Source organism: Heptranchias perlo, chromosome 1 (assembly GCF_035084215.1).
Source record: "Heptranchias perlo isolate sHepPer1 chromosome 1, sHepPer1.hap1, whole genome shotgun sequence".
Classification (NCBI taxonomy): Eukaryota; Metazoa; Chordata; class Chondrichthyes; order Hexanchiformes; family Hexanchidae; genus Heptranchias; species Heptranchias perlo.
Window position 1 is genome coordinate 83,163,852 of NC_090325.1, and position 22,424 is coordinate 83,186,275.

Here is a 22,424-nt window from a genome sequence, read left to right on the forward strand (position 1 = left end):
ACAAATTTGCTTGAGTTCTTCGAGGATATAACGTATAGGGTGGATAAAGGGGAACCAGTGGACGTAGTGTATTTAGACTTCCAGAAGGCATTCGACAAGGTGCCACATAAAAGATTATTACTTAAGATAAAAAATCACGGGATTGGGGGTAATATTCTGGCATGGGTGGAGGATTGGTTATCGAACAGGAAGCAGAGAGTTGGGATAAATGGTTCATTTTCGGACTGGCAACCAGTAACCAGTGGTGTTCCACAGGGGCCGGTGCTGGGTCCCCAACTCTTTACAATCTATATTAACGATTTGGAGGAGGGGACCGAGTGCAACATATCAAAATTTGCAGATGATACAAAGATGGGAGGGAAAGTAGAGAGTGAGGAGGACATAAAAAACCTGCAAGGGGATATAGACAGGCTGGGTGAATGGGCGGAGATTTGGCAGATGCAATATAATATTGGAAAATGTGAGGTTATGCACTTTGGCAGGAAAAATCAGAGAGCAAGTTATTTTCTTAATGGCGAGAGACTGGAAAGTACTGCAGTACAAAGGGATCTGGGGGTCCTAGTGCAAGAAAATCAAAAAGTTGGTATGCAGGTGCAGCAGGTGATCAAGAAAGCCAACGGAATGTTGGCTTTTATTGCTAGGGGGATAGAATATAAAAACAAGGAGGTATTGCTGCAGTTATATAAGGTATTGGTGAGACCGCACCTGGAATACTGCATACAGTTTTGGTCTCCATACTTAAGAAAAGACATACTTGCTCTCGAGGCAGTACAAAGAAGGTTCACTCGGTTAATCCCGGGGATGAGGGGGCGGACATATGAGGAGAGGTTGAGTAGATTGGGACTCTACTCATTGGAGTTCAGAAGAATGAGAGGCGATCTTATTGAAACATATAAGATTGTGAAGGGTCTTGATCGGGTGGATGCGGTAAGGATGTTCCCAAAGATGGGTGAAACTAGAACTAGGGGGCATAATCTTAGAATAAGGGGCTGCTCTTTCAAAACTGAGATGAGGAGAAACTTCTTCACTCAGAGGGTGGTAGGTCTGTGGAATTTGCTGCCCCAGGAAGCTGTGGAAGCTACATCATTAGATAAATTTAAAACAGAAATAGACAGTTTCCTAGAAGTAAAGGGAATTAGGGGTTATGGGGAGCGGGCAGGAAATTGGACATGAAGCTGAGTTCGGATCGGTCAATGCCCTGTGGGTGGCGGAGAGGGCCCAGGGGCTATGTGGCCGGGTCCTGCTCCGACTTCTTGTGTTCTTTAGATTTGTGGTTGGGATCAGATCAGCCATGATCTTATTGAATGGCGGAGCAGGCTCGAGGGGCCGATTGGCCTACTCCTGCTCCAATTTCTTATGTTCTTATGTTCTTAAAAGATCCCGTGCTGCTATTCAAAAAAAGAGGAAGGAGTTCTCCCAGTGTCCTGACCAACATTGCTGCCTTAACCAATACCACCAAAGCAGATCAACTAGTGATTTATTTCATTTGTTGTTTGTGAGATTTTGTTCTACGCAAATTAGCTCCCACATTTATCTACATAATGATAGCACACTTCAAAAAGTAATTAATTAGATGTGAAGGATGTCCTGAGAAACATGGTACGGTGCTATACAAACACAAATTCTTTGTTTGTGTTTACAATACCTGACTTGGTACTGCAGACATTGTATGTTAATCAAAATCCTAAATCCTGAAAAGTGACAATTTTGAAATTGAGTTATTTGATTTTATTTAGATCATAGAATCATAGAATCTTACAGCACAGAAGGAGGCCGTTTGGCCCATTGTGCCTTTGCCAGCTTTTTGAAAGAGCTATCCAATTAGTCCCACTCCCCCGCTCTTGCCCCACAGCCCTGCAGACTTTTTGTTTTCAAATATATATCCATCAGGAGCAATTGCTCCTTTTTAGCTACCTTTCCTAGTAACATGTTTTATTTTATAATTTAAGAATCACCCCCCTTCTTTTTCTTCCATTTCTTTCTATTTGCTCACCCACACATCATTCCCTATGTTTTTTGCTCACAGATACAGCTGATAGTACTTTTACTGCCAGTTACTATTTGTAATGATTGAAAGAAAATGCTAGGAGACTAAGAAAAGTAAATATTAAAGGGGCAGCATCAGTACATTTTTTTAAATTTCCAAATATACTTTTATTTCATCAAATTTAATAATACCCACAGTTCAATGTAAAATATATAATTCTAAGCAATACAATTCAAACCAATACAATACAGCTCTTACACACTACGATCCCATTATTACAATATAATAACACAGTACATATCTTCTATACATTCTGTACAATACAAGGTGGGATGGCCATAAATAGTGGCCTTTCCCCATAGAGTTTGCGTAGACCGCACCTCGCTTCAGTGCGCCCTGCAGCACGTACTCCTGGACCTTGCAGCCTGACATAGCCATACTTACAGAATCATACCTTTTAGCCAACGTCCCAGACTCTTCCATCGCCATCCCTGCGTATGTCCTGTCCCACCGGCAGGACAGACCCGCCAGAGGTGGCGGTACAGTGATATACAGTCAGGAGGAAGTGGCCCTGGGAGACTTCAACATTAACTCCGGACCCCATGAAATCTCATGGCATCAGGTCAAACATGGGCAAAACCTCCTGCTGATTACCACCTACCGCCCTCCCTCAGCTGATGAATCAGTCCTCCTCCATGTTGAGCACCACTTGGAGGAAGCACTGAGGGTAGCAAGGGCACAGAATGTACTCTGGGTGGGGGACTTCAATGTCCATCACCAAGAGTGGCTCGGTAGCATCATGACTGACCGAGCCGGCCGAGTCCTGAAGGACACAACTGCCAGACTGGGCCTGCGGCAGATGGTGAGCCAACCAAAACGAGGGAAAAACCTACTTGGCCTCGGCCTCGTCCTCACCAGTTGTGAATGGTGGTGGACAATTAAACAACTAACGGGAGGAGGAGGCTCTGTAAACATCCCCATCCTCAATGATGGCAGAGTCCAGCACGTGAGTGCAAAAGACAAGGCTGAAGCATTTGCAACCATCTTTAGCCAGAAGTGCCAAATAGATGATCCATCTTGGCCTCCTCCCGATATCCCCACCATCACAGAAGCCAGTCTTCAGCCAATTCGATTCACTCGACGTGATATCAAGAAACGGCTGACAGCGCTGGATGCAACAAAGGCTATGGGCCCTGACAACATCCCGGCTGTAGTGCTGAAGACTTGTGCTCCAGAACTAGCTGCGCCCCTGGCCAAACTGTTCCAGTACAGCTACAACACTGGCATCTACCTGACAATGTGGAAAATTGCCCAGGTATGTTCTGTCCACAAAAAGCAGGACAAATCCAATCCGGCCAATTACCGCCCCATCAGTCTACTCTCAATCATCAGCAAAGTGATGGAAGGTGTTGTCGACAGTGCTATCAAGCGGCACTTACTCACCAATAACCTGCTCACTGATGCTCAGTTTGGGTTCTGCCAGGACCACTCTGTTCCAGACCTCATTACAACCTTGTACCAAACATGAACAAAAGAGCTGAATTCCAGAGGTGAGGTGAGAGTAACTGCCCTTGACATCAAGGCAGCATTTGACCGAGTGTGGCACCAAGGAGCCCGAGTAAAATTGAAGTCAATGGGAATCAGGGGGAAAACTCTCCAGTGGCTGGAGTCATACCTAGCACAAAGGAAGATGGTAGTGGTTGTTGGAGGCCAAGCATCTCAGCCCCAGGACATTGCTGCAGGAGTTCCTCAGGGCAGTGTCCTAGGCCCAACCATCTTCAGCTGCTTTATCAATGACCTTCCCTCCATCATAAGGTCAGAAATGGGGAAGTTCGCTGATGATTGCACAGTGTTCAGTTCCATTTGCAACCCCTAAGATAATGAAGCAGTCTGTGCCCGCATGTAGCAAGACTTGGACAACATCCAGGCTTGGGCTGATAAATGGCAAGTAACATTCGTGCCAGGCAATGACCATCTCCAACGAGCGAGAACCTAACCACCTCCCCTTGACATTCAACGGCAATACCATTGCTGAATCCCCCACCATCAACATCCTGGAGGTCACCATTGACCAGAAACTTAACTGGACCAGCCACATAAATTCTGTGGCTACAAGGGCAGGTCAGAGGCTGGGTATTCTGCGGCGAATGACTCACCTCCTGACTCCCCAAAGCCTTTCCACCATCTACAAAGCACAAGTCAGGAGTGTGATGGAATACTCTCCACTTGCCTGGATGAGTGCAGCTCCAACAACACTCAAGAAGCTCAACACCATCCAGGACAAGCAGCCTGCCTGATTGGCACCTCAGCCACCACCCTAAACATTCACTCCCTTCACCACCGGCGCACAGTGGCTGCAGTGTGTACCATCCACAGGATGCACTGCAGCAACTCACCAAGGCTTCTTCAACAGCACCTCCCAAACCCACAACCTCTACCACCTAGAAGGACAAGGGCAGCAAGCACATGGGAACGTGCAGGTGGTGTTGTTCCCCTCCAAGTCACACACCATCCTGACTTGGAAATATATCGCCGTTCCTTCATCGTCGCTGGGTCAAAATCCTGGAACTCCCTACCTAACAGCACTGTGTGAGAACCTTCACCACACAGACTGCAGAGGTTCAAGAAGGCGGCTCACCACCATCTTCTCAAGGGCAATTAGGGATGGGCAATAAATGCTGGCCTTGCCAGCGACGCCCACATCCCATGAACGAAGAAAAATAACTTTGGAGTGTGCCAGTCGGCAACACTCAGTTGTGGACAGCTCCTTCAGCTGGAAGATCAGCAGGTTTTGGGCAGACCAAAGGCCTCCTTCACCGAGTTGATGGTTTTCCATTAGCAGTTGATATCTGTCTTGGCGTGCATCCCGGGGAACAACCCGTAGCGCACAGCGTCCTGTGTTACCGAGCTGTTGGGGATGACCCGGGACAGATACCAATGCAACTCTCTCCACACTTTCTGCGCGAAAGGGCAGTCCATCAGGAGGTGGACAACGGTCTCGTCCCCGCTGCTGCCTCGCGGGCAGCACGCAGTTGGCGCTGAGGTTCCGTGTGTGGAGGAAAGACCACACAGGGAGGTCATCAGTACTTTTTTTGTATTCCAAAATATTCTTTACTTCCTAAAATTTAAAGATACCACAATTCCAAGGTGATATAATTCAAAACAACACCACACGGATCGTACACAATACAATTCCAATATTGCAATTTAAAAACACAGTACATATCTTATAATACATGCTGTACAATACAAAGTGGGATGGCCTTACAAGGTGGCCTTTTCCCATAGGGCCTTTGCGTAGGTCAGGCGTCAGTACAATCAGCTGAAGGATGACATTGCCCACCTTGTTAAGTTCGTGACCAGGTCACCGTTAATTTAATGAGAACCTCACCATATACCATCAATATCATGGTGACATTTTACCTTTAAGTACTTTTGGTGAAGTTCAAGTTACGAGAATTAAAAGAAAGGAACTGTATATATTGGAGGCAATGAAGAAAATTCATTGCAATTTCTTCACTGAGTGGATCCACGTTTTGCAGCATTTTAAATCCCACTTAATGCAGGCGAGGAGGGATCCAGGATGTTTAGGTGGGGGAGTTCAGCATGTGGTTTGAATGTGAATGTGGACTATTGTTTCCCATTTACACAGCTCACTCTCTTCCCTTCCCCCTCAATGAACAGAATGAAGAGACAGCGCCCCCTATTGTTTTCCCTGTGTATTTTCACAAATACTGACTGTGGCAATAAGCAAAGTGCAGGTGTTGCTTCGTTGGTGTAGGCTGTCACTTAAAATATTACCTAGATTACAGGAGTTCTGACAATTCATTTTCATTTTCTTTCTTCAATGCAACACTTCAGCCAGGTAAAAAGCGAAAAAGAAATATACATTTTGCTGTTAAATTTGCAACTAAAATGCTGAACTTTTGTGTAGACAAAAAGCAAAATGCTGCGATGCTGGAATTTTTTTTGTGCTGTTGTGTAGGTTTGTATTTCTTCAGTTCTCTACCCTCTAACTAATTTTTCTTATAAAAATATTTGTTGTTCCCTCATGCTGCAGCCTTCCCTGCCTCCGTTGAAAATTGTATCTGTGGGAAAGCCCTTCACTTTTCTCAGGCCTTCTACCGACATCCCCCCAAGACCAGTAACCTGCTATGTGGGGAATTATGGATGTGGTCCCCTATTGCACTGCTTGGAGAAGCAGCACATTCATATACCCTCACACTGTACTACTCTGCTACCCACTCCATAAGTATTTAACTTTTAAATGCAGAATATTTGATTATCTAAGTTTAAAACCACAAGTATATCAATTGATAAATCCACATTTGTGATAACAAGCATGGATTAAGCAATTAAAGTATAAAAATATATTCACTGTCAACATTAGGAATGACAGCTCCTGCCATAAGAATGCAGAGAGCAATTAAACATAGGCTGACATAAACTGCATGTTTTCTTTCAGCACCAGCTATAAAAAGTCTTTGGGAAAATACTTTATATGTAGTTCGATGCTTGTTTTTTCAATGTTTATTTGAAGTGACGTTATCTCATCTGGTGAGACTTGGCAACAGGTCGATCTGTCATTCCGAACATGGATTAATAAGAGATCGGGGACTGGTAAGGTCAGCCTTGGAGGGCTAGTTCACTGCAAACCTTTTGAAGCAGAATAAATACCACACTTGTCAGCTGTTACCTTTCTATAAACAGTGTGTCAGCATAAAAAGGCCTATGTCTCTTGGGATCAAACTTTCTAAGTGCAATTTCTTGCCACTTAGTGGTACAGTAACCCCTCTTTGTAAAGCAAACCTGGGAGTCATGCAATGTTTCCAGAAAGGGTATAATTATAGACTGGGGTAGGTGGAATGTTATATAATTCCTTGATTTCTTACATGGAACCAGTTACACGTGTGTCAGATTAAATCTACAATGCTAGAAGTGTTCATATGCTGCACAACCCTTAAAGGGACGTTGGCCCTGGGTTCCTCTCTGCTGTACTGGGCGGCAAATCCTCAATGGGGTGGTCTTTCCGCTTGCCAATATTATCATCTCTGACCCTGTCCCACTTTCCGGGGTCAGGAACATTTACATATTTTAAGCAGGAGCCATGAGGGTGCTTGTCTCTGGCTGGGGGAGTGGGAATTCACTGCAGGATCTTGCTGCAGTATATGTAGACTGGCTGTGCTGTCTAAGGAATTTAAAATAATAAATAAGTACCCCATTTTCAAACTGGCCAGTTTCTGTACTGCACAGTAAGCAGGCTGGCCTTTCAAATTTGAATTACTTCCCCGCTGCCCTTCGCAATGCCGGATGCCAGGGACACATATGACGTACTTTCCAACATTTACATTGTATCATACTACAGTTGCCCATTTGTGAGCAGATGTATTATGTATCACCCTTCCAATGCAGCACAAATTCTGATGGGCAGAAAAAGGAGCAGAGATCCAGTGTAAGTGGCTCCTGATCCAAATTTCCACCCTCACAGGCCCAGGTTGAAGCATTTTGTGCACCAATTTGGCAGTAGAAATTGTCTACACAAAAAAATGACACGGCAAACCTGTTTTGATTTGTTTACAAATACACAATGTGGTGATGTCACTTGTTTTTCAAAAACATAATCATCTCCCTTGCATGTGCTGATAATGTGATAAAAATGACACATAACTTCTAACCATTTCCCTCCCACAAAAAAAAGTGTGCTGAACACCTTTTACATGAAGACAAGGCCCTTTTCGGAGCTTTTTCTGAGCACAGAACACTCAGACATTTGTCTTTTATTAAGCTAGTCACTCATATGTTCATTAATGATCAGAGAAGGAGCATCTTCTCCCCCTGCCCCACATAATTGGTCTGAGCCATCAGTTATGGTTGGATGTGAGCCTGCCCTAACCCACTCAGGCTTTAGCCATGTCTATTAATTCTGGAGTTGCTGATTCTCTGCAGTCTTTTATTTCATCTTGTTTGTTAAAAAGCTTCCTGATTTTAACATGATATTGCAGTGCTTTGACATTAGTTTCCATCCATGATTTCCCAGAGATAATTTTAACATTTTATCGGCAGGCGAAGAAAGGGTGATGCTGAATCAGCAGACGAGTTTAAACCTCGCCCGATTGAAACCAATGGAAAGAAAATCGGAACCAATAGAGATCTTCATTTTTTAAATTTCAAAATATACTTTATTTCATAAAATCTAAAGATTCCACAATTCCAAGGCGATACAATTCAAAACAATACAAAACAGATCATACACAATACGATTCCAATATTACAATTTAAACACAGTACATATCTTTATAATACATGCTGTACAATACAAGGTGGAATGGCCTTACACAGTGGCCTTTCCCCATAGAGCACTTTGCGTAGATCGCGCCTCACTTCAGTGTGTCCTGCAGCACGTTTTCCTGGACCTTGGAGTGTGCCAGTCGGCAAAACTCAGTCGTGGACAGCTCCTTCAGCTGGAAGACCTGCAGGTTTCGGGCAGGCCAAAGGGCCTCCTTCACCGAATTGATGGTCTTCCAGCCGCAGTTGATATCTGTCTCTGTGTGCGTCCCGGGGAACAACCCGTAGCGCACAACGTCCTGTGTTACTGAACTGTTGGGGATGAACCAGGACAGATACCAACGCATCACTCTCCACACCTTCTGCGTGAACAGGCAGTCCACCAGGAGCTGGATGACTGTCTCCTCCCCAGTGCAGCCTCAAGGGCAGCTCAGGGTGGCGCTGAGGTTCCGTGCGTGTTGGAAGAACCACACTGGGAGGCCTTTCTCACCACCATCCAGCTACATCCTGGTGCCTGTTGGTCAGTTCTGGCGATGAGACGTTCTGCCAAATGGCATCGACTGTCTGGTCGGGGAACTGCCCAATCGGATCCACCCTCTCCTTTCCCTGCAGGACTCTCAAAACGTTCCGTGTCGACCACGTCTGACGGCCTTGTGGTCGAAGGGGTTCCTCCTCAGGAACTTCTCCACCTGGGACAAGTGGTGGGGGATGGTCCAGATGGACGGGACGTCCTGTGTCTGCTTGGCCAGTGTGGCCAGACTCAGCCTTCTCAGTGTGTTGGACTGGTAGAAACTCAGCACGTAGTGACACTTGGTGTTTGCGTATTGGGGCTCTACACACATCCTGAGGCAGCCACACACAAAGGTGTCCATCAGGATCCACCAGTGGCATTGGGGACACTCTTCCTCCCTTTTTTCTGGGGGCTTGTACATGGTGACCCTGCGGATGCGTTCTACCTCTGACCTCCAGACAAAGTGGAAGATAGCTCGGGTGACTGTGACAGCAGAGTTGTGGAGAATGGGCCGGACCCTGGCCACGTAGAGCAACACCGCGAGTACCTCACACATTATCACCAGGTTCCTGCCGGTTGTGGAGAGGGATCGTCCCACCCACATACCAAGCTTTTGTTTGGCCTTGGCGACCCACTCCTCCCAGTTTTTGGTGCAGGCCTGGGGGCCCCCCAAATCAGATCCCCAGCACTTTCAGGTAGTCGGACCTGATGGTGAAGGGGACAGGGGATCGGGTCTCCCACCTGCCAACGAACATGGCCTCACTCTTCGGTTCACTCTGGCCCCCAAGCCCAGCTCGAAACGGTCACAGATGCCCATCAGTCTGTGGACCGACTGCTGATCAGAGCAAAAAACAGTGACGTCGAATAGAGACATTGGTCATAATCAGGTGAGGGATATCCCAGGGCTGCGTGTTTCAAATATTCAGACTCAGTGGAGGGGATTTTAACCCTACCCACCTGACTGAAACCTATGGGCAGTTAAGAACAAGGGGGCTACTTGCCTGCTTGGAAGTCGCCCAACTCCACCCGCCTGTGATCTTAACCAGTCGGGTTCTGCAGGCGGCTGAAGCGCATGCCTAAAGCAGGCAGGGGCCTCATGAATCTGTGCAAATCAGGGTATTAGTGCATCAATAGGGCCTCAGTTGTATTTTAACGCGGATTTGAGCTGGGAATCCTTGGCGGCCTTCCCGCCAAGTGAATCCAGGTTCCGGAAGCTGTTGAGAAAAAAGAAGAGGCCCGAGAGGTAAGTGGAAAACTTTCCTTTGTTGGGCGAGGAGGAGCAGGAGTGCTGTTCTGGGCCCCACAAGGAAAGTCACAGCCTCTCCTGATCCAGATTGCCCCTCCCCCTTCCATTTCACTCCCTCGAGACCCTCACTAAGCCCCCTCCCCACTTGGCCTGCCAGCAGCCGCTTTCCACCCCCTTCATGGCCAACCCACTCCCAGTTAAAATCCCCTCCGAAAGGAGCAGTGCGTACTACAATCTAGGTTAGTGCCTCCTAGGAGTGCTTTAAAAGTACATGTGTAACAGTCAAGAAATCAGATTGTAATAATCATACTGACAATCACAGTGGTCTTGAAGTGAAAACAAAATGGGCAACTTAAAAGCACACAGAAATTGTATAATAAAAACATAAAAGTGTAAACAAAACATAAATGGACACATAAGTCACCTTGCAAAGGAAAGTACATCACACATCTGAAAATGGATAACCTTAGACAGGTAACAAATCTGTTTACACATCCGACATTTCCAGATTACTGTCCCAGTTGTTTATTTCTACCATTTGGTAAGATATCACTATAAAAACAGATCAATAATGAAATGATTCCATTTTACTCGGTGTAAAGTACATCGTAACTCAGGAATCATGAGGCAATGGCGAGGCCTGGGAGCAGTCTTCAGCCAGCAATGAGTGGCACTTGGGAGACCAAAAGAGAGAGGAGGTAAATAAAAATGAGAAGAAACTGGGAAGAGAATAAAAAAAGTATATTAAACAAAGGAACTTGATTTCGGAAACTGATCCCTAGTTTTATGAATACAGGAACCCCCCCTTGTCCCAGCAGAGTGCCTGTGAACAAATCTCCAAATGCAAGATTCCAGGTTCCAGGTTCCAGCAGGAAGTACATCTGTAATTCAACAAATTACCGGATTTATCTTGTAACTAACCCCTGTGTAAAAAAAAAAGTCTGTAGGACGTACTGCAAAACAGATATCTCCTTGAAGTCACTTGTGATCAGTTTAACATGATTGTTTGAACCTGTAACAGTTTGGTGTTGTATACGTGTCCTAAATCCTTAGTGTACTGAAAGTCCTGTCCTTTCAAAGACAAAAGTACACTATACATAGAGCATTTTTTATGATATAAAACTGAATCAAATAAGGAAGGTACAGAAATTTGGAACAGGCCCTTAATTGCCAACTTTTCTAATAAACAGCTGGTGTGAAATGGGAGTTAAATGGACCAGTGCTATCCACTGTGACAGTGTACCTGAGCACCAGTATAAGGAGAGTGCCCTCTATTGCATATGTTAGTAACTTTCAATTATAGAAAGAAAGGGTTGAATTCACATAACTTTTACTGATAGCTTTTACTGATCTGCTAAAATGCAGTTTTTTTCAGTGATGGAAAAAGTCTAGTTGCGGAAAACTACACTTCAGTGGAGCAGCAAACACTTTGTGAACAAGGACCATCATTTTGATATAACACAAAATCATTGTTTAATTTACCCTTAAATTAGAACTTCCTGTTCTCCTTGCTCCCCCCCTCCCCCCCCACTCCCCCCAACCCGCACTGGTCTCTTTCAAAAGCAGGTTAATAATGGATTTAGTAAATGGGATAGGGCCAGTCTGTATGACTTTTTTTGACTGATTACGCTCCTGTGAAGCACCTTGGGCCCTTTTACTACATTAAAGGCTCAATATAAATGTAAGTTGTTGTTGTTGAATCACACAACTTCCTATTACAGACCAAAACATTTTGCTAGAAAGCTCTAGGGTAAGTGTTATTATTAGAATGCCTCCATTTAACAACAGTAGCAGCCATTACTACAGTAATGTTATTTGTCCAGATGTTAAAGTTGCACATTATTTAAATCTCTCCAACAGCAGGCCACGATTCCAGTCACACTTTTTTGGTAAAGGGGCAGCGAGATGTTGAAGACATGATAATGTCTATTGCCCCCATATTAATTTCAAACTTTTTTTTTGATAACACATAGTCTTAAGTCCAGTGGTATTGATAGCCCCACTTTCAAGCTGTTTTGCTGTGGTGGTAGTCCATAGTTATTCATTAACTTTATCTATCTATCTAACTAACTACCTACCTACCAACCAATCCACCCTCTCATGACCAGCCTCCCACCTTGCACCCTCTGTAAACTTGAGCTCACTCAAAACTCTGCTGCCCATATCCTAACTTGCACCAAGCCCCTTGCACCGTCACCCCTGTGCTCGCTGACCTACATTGGCTCCCGGTCTGGCAACGCCTCAATTTTAAAATTCATATCCATGTTTTCAAATCCCTCCATGGCCTCGCTCCTCCCTATCTCTGTAACCTCTTCCAGCCCCACAACCCTCCGAGATCTCTGCGTTCCTAAAATTCTGGCTTCTTGCACATCCCTGATTTTCTTCACTCCACCATTGGCAGCTGTGCCTTCAGCTGCCCAGGCCCTAAGCTCTGGAAATCCCTCCCCAAATCTCTTTGCCTCTCTACCTCTCTCTCCTCCTTTAAGACGCTCCTTAAAATCTACCCCTTTCCCAGCTTTTGGTTACCTGTCCTAATATCTCTTTTTAGATGGCTCAGTGTCAAATTTTGATTGATAGTCGCTCCTGTAAAGCGCCTTGGGATGTTTTGCTACTTTAAAGGCACTCTATAAATGCAAGTTGTTGTTGTATCTATCCTATTTGTCTATCATCTCTCTACCTCTCTCTTGTTCTCCTTTCTCCTCCTTACCCCTGTGAATAAAGCATGAAAGACACATGAAGCAGGAAACCTCCAGAGATCCTCAGCTAAGAGTGAGCCGAGGCACTAGTGCCTCAGGGCTGTACTTTGAATATGTCGCACTGCCAGCAATAATATGGTCTATTGAGGAAAAGTCTCTGTTTTGAAGCATTTTTCTTGGGTCAGAACCAGGCAGGAAACACTACTGATGTTTCCTGTGCTGTGTGTTGACATTCCTTCCACTACGTAGACACCTGTAGAATTCTGGCATGAAAGCGCACCAGAAAATTATTGAAATTAAGTTCATATTCATTCAATGCAGTAATCGTACAGTCCACAGTTCTAAATTATATACAGGTTTTTGCATTATGGTACTGTGGACTGCGTTTAACATTACAGATAGTGCCAGCAGGAACAGCATTAATAAAATCTTGCTCAGTGTCTTCCCTTTCATATGAACAGGATGTTAATAAATGTGATCAGAAGCAAAATTGTTTCTTGCCCATTTTATGTTTCAGTGCTTTCCTGCTTTTTGATGAGTTCTCATATTTTATTCCCCCAGTGAACTTTGAGAAGGTTCAGACAAGATTGAAAGGTCAAGACTATTTCCTAGTGCCTCGGTGGGCAAATCCACAGCATGGCGTCGAACAGAGCCACACAGATCAGGGCAATCTCACCTTCAATTCCCTCTTTGTGCTCAGTTTGCTGTTCCCAGGGGCCCCAGAGTCCCTGGACTAGGGAAGGGAAATATCAGTCTGGGTTCCTGCTGTTCATTGATATCTGGTGACCCTTGCTGAAAAGTATATGTGAGAAGAAGGAGGAAATGAAAGGGCTGGCATCATTATAGTACCTTTCATAACCTCAGGACCTCAGTGTTAGAAATATTAGCAATACAAGCTTGGAGTCATTGGGCTCAATTTTCGTATGTCCGAGCGGGTGCGTTCATGGCAGGGGGGCTCCGAAAATTGGGGATTCCCGGGGCGGGTCCAGAGCCCGGCCCCATCCCGCCCACTTCCGGGTTCCCCAATGACGCGCTTAGATGCGCGTGCAGCCCCCGCATGCGGGACTCCCGCTGGCAATTAAAGCCAGCGGGATCCCATTTGAAGCAATTAATTTGATACTTCAGGTAGTTAGGAGACCTGATTTGGAGGATATTTTAGGAGGGGTAGGATTTTCAGGTCAACTAAACGTGTTTCCTTTACTGGGGGAAACACTCCCAGTTGAAATGGACGTGTTGCAGCCACCCCAGTGGGAGCTACAAAGGTCCATTTGACAGGGTGGGGGGGGGGGGGGGTGGGTGGGGTTGGTTATGGGGTGGAGGGGGGTGTGGGGGGAGACCCTCACTCGTTGCAGGAGGCCACTCTGTCACTTTGGACAACGCTTGGCCTGCACCACCCTCCTCCTAACACTAAAATTTACCAACTTGCAGCCTCAACCCCGGTGTGCAGACACATGTACCTACCTTGCGGACCCCCTCAAACGTACATCTCCCGGATGGGGGCCGCCGTAGCTGCAGTCATGACCTCCTCGGAGGACGAACAGCATCACCAGCCTCGCCGGCCACGCTGTCCACCTCTGACACGTGGAGCTCCACAACACAGTGCTGTGACACATCCACCTGCACAGCAGGAGGGAGGGCAACCGCAGAGAGAGATGCGTCGCAGAGGGCACTACTCTCACTACAGGGTCTTCAGACTGAGGCTCAGCTTCCTGGACCTCTCTGAGCAGTAGTGGACATGGAGGCTCAGAGTCACTCGACATGTAGTCGTGGACATCTGCAGCCTCCTCATGCCGAGCTGCTCCCGACTGGCCCGAGCACCATTTTCTTACCTGTCGCTGTCAAAGTCACCACTGCCCTCAACAACTTCTCCTCCGGATCCTTCCAGGGTGCCACTGGGGACATCGCTGGCGTCTCCCAGTCATCTGCACAAAAGAGCCCTGCAAATACACCTACACCAACTCTGCAGTGACAGAATGGGTGGCATCAGGTGTGGGTCTTCATGGTGATCCTCAGGAAAGGGAGTTATTGCACAAACCAGACAAGATTTGCAAAGACATGGCAGTAGTGGTGATAACAAATTTTTATGTTTTTTGCAAAACAAACAAAAGTAAATCAAAAACATGACATTTTGTCTTACACCCTTGTGCATCCCCTTTGTGCTCACAAAACCTTCGCCTTACATTTACGGGAACCCCTATGTGGTGCTACCCCTGTGGCTTCAGCAGAGGTGGCAGGCTGCTCTTGTCCATGCCCTGACCGCTGAGATGCTTTGCGCGGACGCCCTCTGGGTTTCGGTGCCCTTGAGGGCCCCTCCAAAGACTGCTCCACCTGCACCTGTGCAGGGGCAGACTCGGCCACCTGGAGAGGGGGCAGCATTGCGGGTGCTGGTTGAGATGGGGGCAACAGGTGAGATGTGGGAGTGGCGTCCCCACTTCCATGTCCCTTTCAACATCATCCCTCTCCTGGACCAGGCCCACATCACTCCTTCCACCCTGCTGGATAATAGTTTGGAGGACTTGTGTGAAGCCTTGGAAGGCCAGTTGTAAGGTGTCTGTCAGCCTGTTTAAGGCGGCAGAATGTTGCTCATCCTGAATCCGAACGGCCGTTGTCAGGGCCTGAATGGACTCATTGTTGAGCCGTGCTTGAAGCTCGATGGAGGCTAGCCTTCCATCCATCACAGACATTCCCGCACTTACCTGCGACATTATCTCAGAGATGCCTTCACGTCCCTGTGACAGTATTCCACTCATGCAGGAGTTGGACCCCTCCATCCTCTGTGCGATTGAGGAGAGTGCACGTGGCACCTGTTCCAGTACCTCGGCAATGTGCTGCTGGCCCTCGATGACTCTCCTTTCCACGGCTGGCCCCCAGGGTTCAGCATCTGGGTCCAGTTGAGCAGAGCCTGGAGAAGAGTGCTCCCACTGACGCGGACTCTCCACGGCTGCCCCTGCCACCAGGGTCTGCTCGTGCTCACATGTGCATGGTGACTCACCATGTGCAAGCCCAACTAACTGAGGACAGGGACCCACCCAGGTGTGTGTATCTGCAATTGTGGATGGCTGGCTCGGATGTGACGATGGACCCTCAGAGGCCGGCAGGACCTCTGAGGAATCGCCCTCCGCAGTCACGGCACTCGCAGATGGCCCTGCAAGAGAACAGAAAGCAATATGAAGCATGTGGACAGATGTTGAGGTGCTGCAGATGCCAAATGATGCTAAGATCATTCGCTATCATGAGTGCTGAGTGTTAGATTTCTGTCACCAGCTGCTTGTGCGTTCCCAGTCTCGGCGTCCGCCATGGACAGGCACTCCAGCATCCAGTTTATTTCCAGTGCCTGCTGCTCCGCGTCCGTTAGGATCGCCTGGTGTGGCGGGCCCCCTCTGGTTCTTGCCCTCTCCCGGGCAATCTGGCATCTCTTCTCCTATCAAGGCAAAACACAGAGACGTGATTGAGTGATGGTTGCATAGTGACCTGCTGCATGCATTGGTGTGGGTGGGGGTGACCGTGAGGGAGATGCATGGGAGGGTGTGTGTAAGACATAGCCATGAGATTGTATGAGGATTGGGTTGCGTTGTCGTGTTTGAATGGGAACTGGGGCGGTGAGTAAGTGCAGGCAAGGTGAGGATGATGGTTGAGTGGATGTGAGGCGTGATACGAGAGCATTGTGGTGGCAGTGCAGAAGGAGTTGTGTGGTGGTGGAGGTGATGTGGAAGACGGAGTGTGGGAGAATGCGTAAGTATACTCACTTTAGCTGACCTGGTTAGGTCATTAAAGCGTTTCCTGCACTGGACCCAGGTTCGGCACACATTGCCGCTGCTGGTGACCTCCTCAGCCACCTCTAGCCAGGCCTTCTTGGTGGCGGAGGGAGGCCACCTCCTCCCATCTGATGGAAAAAAAAATTCCCTCCTCCTCCTCACCCCATCGAGCAGCACCTGGAGTGAGGAGTCAGAGAAACTTGGAGCAACCTTGCCTCTGGCCTGCTCCATACTCCAAAATTAGTTCTTTGCTGCAGGAGGAGCATTGGAGGACTGGCCCTTTAAATAGGGCTCCTCCTGCTGACAGCCTGTGATGCGGGTGTGCAGTGCGCCCACTGCGCAGGTCTGGAACGGGAAACCCGGAAGCGTGCGTAAGTACCTTCAATTAGGCTGCAATCGTGTGCGGAGCACCCCGAATTCACTGGGCGCGTTACCCACGCGCCCAGTCGACCCCCCCGCTGCCAACCCGCCTCCCTCCTAATATCTGGCCCATTGTCTCTGTGCTAGGAATGAAAGTTCTAGACGCAGAGTCTTTCTCTTATAGAATCATTAGAGGAAATGATACTCACAGACAACACACGAGGTGATGCAAAGGCTGCGGAAACCCTCACGTTACAGTTGCTGAGCTCAATAGCAGGGTGGCCAACCCTTGATCTTCTTCACTTCACGTTACATTGGTTTGGTTACAATACCCTGAGCTATTGGCCATTACATCATACATGTTCCGTGACCTTTACCCTTAGTTTACATTAACTTCCATTAGCTCAGCATTCCAGAGACTTACTGGGGGGAATTTTAATCCCCCCTCGACTGGCGGGAGAGGGTGGGGGGGGGGGTTAAATTGTTAAAATTATGAAAGCCGGCCCCAACCACCATGAACACGCCAACTTCCGGTTTAACTGCAGCAGATTTGGGTGCAGCCAAGTAACCTGCCCAGGAGAGGCGGGTCCATAATTATAATATTTAAATGATGCTCCTTCCCATAGATTTTGGCAGTGACTTGAAATTAACGCCTCCTGCACGGGCTTCCGGGTTCGGGAAACTCGGCAGTAAAATGGAGGCGAGTTGAGCGGCACTTCATGGGGGTGGTTAAAGGTCAGGAGTCCTGAAATGAATAAAGGTTCAGTGCTCACAGCTGCTTTCTCAGTTCCGTCGGGGAAACGGTTTGGTGAGAATACTTGTAACAGATGTATTTGTGCAGTTTGGAGGTGTTCACACAGAGATCATCAGGATGGGTGGCGCCCTGGCTGCTTTACATTGGACTTCAGACGAGGAAGACAATCAGCAATAGCAGCAGCAAGGTCGTGTTGTGGAGGGAGCTGCAGGTTGACAAAAGAGAGGGGAGCAACGGAGGGGTCGAGTTTGCAGGAGGCACTCCCCACCTAACAGGGTGTACAGACAGAAGCTCAGCTTCCTTAGCCTCCAGAAGCACTGCTCTTCAGAGAGGTCGAGATTGTCATGTCAGGTGGTCGCAGACATCTGCAGCCTCCTAGAAGACCTGCTACCTGCTCAACATGGTGGTCTTCATTATCAATGGCTGTGAAAATGACCACTGCCCTGAACCTTTATGCTGCTGGTTTCTTCCAGGATGCTACCAGAGACATATTGAGGGTCTCCCAGTCGGCTGCGCATAAATACATAAGGCAGGTGACTGATGGAGTGTTTGCCAGGGCTATGCAAACTTCCCCTGTGGTGACAATAGCCAGGATGAGCGGGCACTTGGAATTACATCTCTGGCTGGCTTCCCACAGGTACAGGGTGCCATTGATTGCACACACGTGGCAATCCGAGCACCACCAGATCAACCAGGAGCATTCGTCAACCACAAGGGATTTCATTCCATCAGTGTTCAGCTTGTGTGAAACCACAAGAAAAGGTTCATGCAGGTCTGCGCCAGATTCCCTGGGAGCTGCCATGATGCTTTCATACTGCAGCATTCCAATATCCCCGACCTGTTCGTACCTGGATCCACCCTTAAGGGGTGGCTGCTAGGCGACAAAGGATATCCCCTTCAAACCTGGCTGATGACACCTCTGAGGAACCCCACCAATGAACCCAAAGAGCACCACAACGCCAGCTATCTGGCAACCAGATGTGTCATCGAGCAAGCCATCGGTGTGCTTAAGATGCGCTTCAGGTGCCTGGACCGGTCTGGAGGTGCCCTGCAGTACTTGCCAGTGAGGGTCTCTAGGATAATCGTTGTGTGCTGCGTTCTGCACAACACAGCACAGCAGCGAGGACTAGAGGTGGAGGAGGAACAAGTCGCTCAGCACTCTTCATCTGTTGACGATTCCAATGGAGAGGAGGATGAGGAAGAGGACGAAGATGGAGCACCCAACGCCAGACCAGCCGCTCCCATTGCTGCTCGGAATGACAGGGATGCCCTAATAGCTCAAAGGTTCAGTTAGTCACTCAGACTGGACCAAAGTAACTATCACATCCCCCGAACCCTCCCCCCCCCCCCAATGACACAAAGCAGTCCTGTAACCAACTATCCGCCCATTTCACATCCCCCAGTTGATCTAGTCAATTCATGTCTTCACATTCATCACCAAGCACCTAAAAACTCGAGTTGCCACTCTGCAGGCCAGAATGGTGAATACGGGAAAGTGGTGCAAATTAATATATTTTATGTGAATAAATAAATAAATGAAACTTAACAACATAAAGTTTTCATAAACACCCATGTGCAAACCCTTGGTGAACTACAATATTTTTCTTTTCCTTTACACCCTGTTTTTGAACAAGGCAAAGATAAACCCAGCAACTACAGGCCAATCAGTTTAACCTCAGTGTTGGGGAAACTTTTGGAAATGATAATCCAGGACAGAATTAATAGTCACTTGGACGAATGTGGATTGATTAGGGGAAGACAGCACAGATTTGTTAAAGGCAAATCGTGTTTAACCAACTTGATAGAGTTTTTTGATGAGGTAACAAAGAAGGTAGATGAGAGCAATACAGTTGATGTGGTGTATATGGACTTTCAAAAAGAGTTTGATAAAGTGCCACATGGTAGGCTTGCTATTAAGATTGCGGCCCGTGGAATAAAGGGGGCAATAGCAACATGGATGCAGAATTGGCTAAATGACAGGAAACAGAGTAGTGGTGAGCAGTTGTTTTTTGGACTGGAGGGAGGTGTGCAGTGGTGTTCCCCAGGAGTCGGAGCTGGGACCACTGCTTTTCTTGATGTATATTGATGACTTGTACCTAAAAATGAGGTGCCAACCTGGTGAAGCTACAACTCAGGACTACATGCATGCTAAACAACGGATGCAACATGCTATAGACAGAGCTAAGCGATTCCACAACCAATGGATCAGATCAAAGCTCTGCAGTCCTGCCACATCCACTCATGGATGGTGGTGGACAATTAAACAACTAACGGGAGGAGGAGGCTCTGTAAACATCCCCATCCTCAATGATGGCAGAGCCCAGCACGTGAGTGCAAAAGACAAGGCTGAAGCGTTTGCAACCATCTTCAGCCAGAAGTGCCGAGTGGATGATCCATCTCGACCTCCTCCCGATATCCCCACCATCACAGAAGCCAGTCTTCAGCCAATTCGATTCACTCCACGTGATATCAAGAAACGGCTGAGTGCACTGGATACAACAAAGGCTATGGGCCCCGACAACATCCCGGCTGTAGTGCTGAAGACTTGCGCTCCAGAACTAGCTGCGCATCTACCCAAGCTGTTCCAGTACAGCTACAACACTGGCATCTACCTGACAATGTGGAAAATTGCCCAGGTATGTCCTGTCCACAAAGAGCAGGACAAATCTAATCCAGCCAATTACCGCCCCATCAGTCTACTCTCAATCATCAGCAAAGTGATGGAAGGTGTCGTCGATAGTTCTGTCAAGCGGCACTTACTCACCAATAACCTGCTCACCGATGCTCAGTTTGGGTTCTGCCAGGACCACTCGGCTCCAGACCTCATTACAGCCTTGGTCCAAACATGGACAAAAGAGCTGAATTCCAGAGGTGAGATCAGAGTGACTGCCCTTGACATCAAGGCAGCATTTGACCGAGTGTGGCACCAAGGAGCCCTAGTAAAATTGAAGTCAATGGGAATCAGGGGGAAAACTCTCCAGTGGCTGGAGTCATACCTAGCACAAAGGAAGATGGTAGTGGTTGTTGGAGGCCAATCATCTCAACCCCAGGACATTGCTGCAGGAGCTCCTCAGGGCAGTGTCCTAGGCTCAACTATCTTCAGCTGCTTCATCAATGACCTTCCCTCCATCATAAGGTCAGAAATGGGGATGTTCGCTGATGATTGCACAGTTTTCAGTTCCATTCGCAACCCCTCAGATAATGAAGCAGTCCGAGCCCGCATGCAGCACGACCTGGACAACATCCAGGCTTGGAATGATATGTGGCAAGTAACATTCGTGGCAGACAAGTGCCAGGCAATGACCATCTCCAACAAGAGAGAGTCTAATCACCTCCCCTTGACATTCAATGGCATTACCATCACCGAATCCCCCACCATCAACATCTTGGGGGTCACCATTGACCAGAAACTTAACTGGACCAGCCATATAAATACTGTGGCTACAAGAGCAGGTCAGAGGCTGGGTATTCTGCGGTGAGTGACTCACCTCCTGACTTCCCAAAGCCTTTCCACCATCTACAAGGCACAAGTCAGGAGTGTGATGGAATACTCTCCACTTGCCTGGATGAGTGCAGTTCCAACAACACTGAAGAAGCTCGACACGATCCAGGACAAAGCAGCCCGCTTGATTGGCACCCCATCCACCACGCTAAACATTCACTCCCTTCACCACCGGCGCACTGTGGCTGCAGTGTGCACCATCCACAGGATGCACTGCAGCAACTCGCCAAGGCTTCTTCGACAGCACCTCCCAAACCCGCGACCTCTACCACCTAGAAGGACAAGAGCAGCAGGCACGTGGGAACAACACCACCTGCACATTCCCCTCCAAGTCACACACCATCCAGACTTGGAAATATATCGCCGTTCCTTCATTGTCGCTGGGTCAAAATCCTGGAACTCCCTTCCTAACACCACTGTGGGAGAACCTTCACCACACAGACTGCAGCGGTTCAAGAGGCAGCTCACCACCACCTTCTCAAGGGCAATTAGGGATGGGCAATAAATTCTGGCCTCACCAGCGACGCCCGCATCCCATGAACGAATTTTAAAAAATTAATTATCTTCTAACTATTAGGAACACTTCACAAATTTGTGTGTCATCCCTGCACAAGGAGCAATAATACATACCAGCCCTGTGCCACAGCATCATGGGGACTCTATAGTTCAGATCAGATGGAGGCCCTCAATGCACTTAGTGTTGCTTACATAACAACAGTAATCGCACTTCAAAGTAATTAGTTATGAGTGATGTGCTCTCAGACGATGCTGAGAGATATGATCAGATGCTATATAAATGCAAACCTTTTCTTATTAATTGTAAGTCATTGAAAGATTGCTATCTTTCTTGGATACTGATCCAAAGTGTCCTAACCATGAAATAACTCTACCAATAGCAAACTGCTGTGTTGAACAATTGATCCAATGTGAAGTTTTGTTGGTTGAACCTCATGTTAGATCTAGCCTTGTTTCCAACTGTCTGGCTGATGGATGCTTGACATTTCAGTTTGAAATTATAGAAAGGATGAAAGACGTCCAACTTAGCCTTGAAGTCTGTCAGTTCTAATAAAAATTATGCTTAGTAAATTATTAATGACCTGTTAACCAGATGACATTGACATATTGAGTACAGTAAATACCATTTCATTCTTACAAAGACTGCTAATGACATTTAGAGGCAAAACATTACTGGTCCATTTTTTCAAGCACAAATATTGTCCATGCAAAGAAATGTCAGCTTAAGTACCTCACATTATGAAAATAAATATCTCATGGTGTTAAACAGAACAATACTGAAATCGTAGCAAAGCATTTTGCAATTGTGTTCT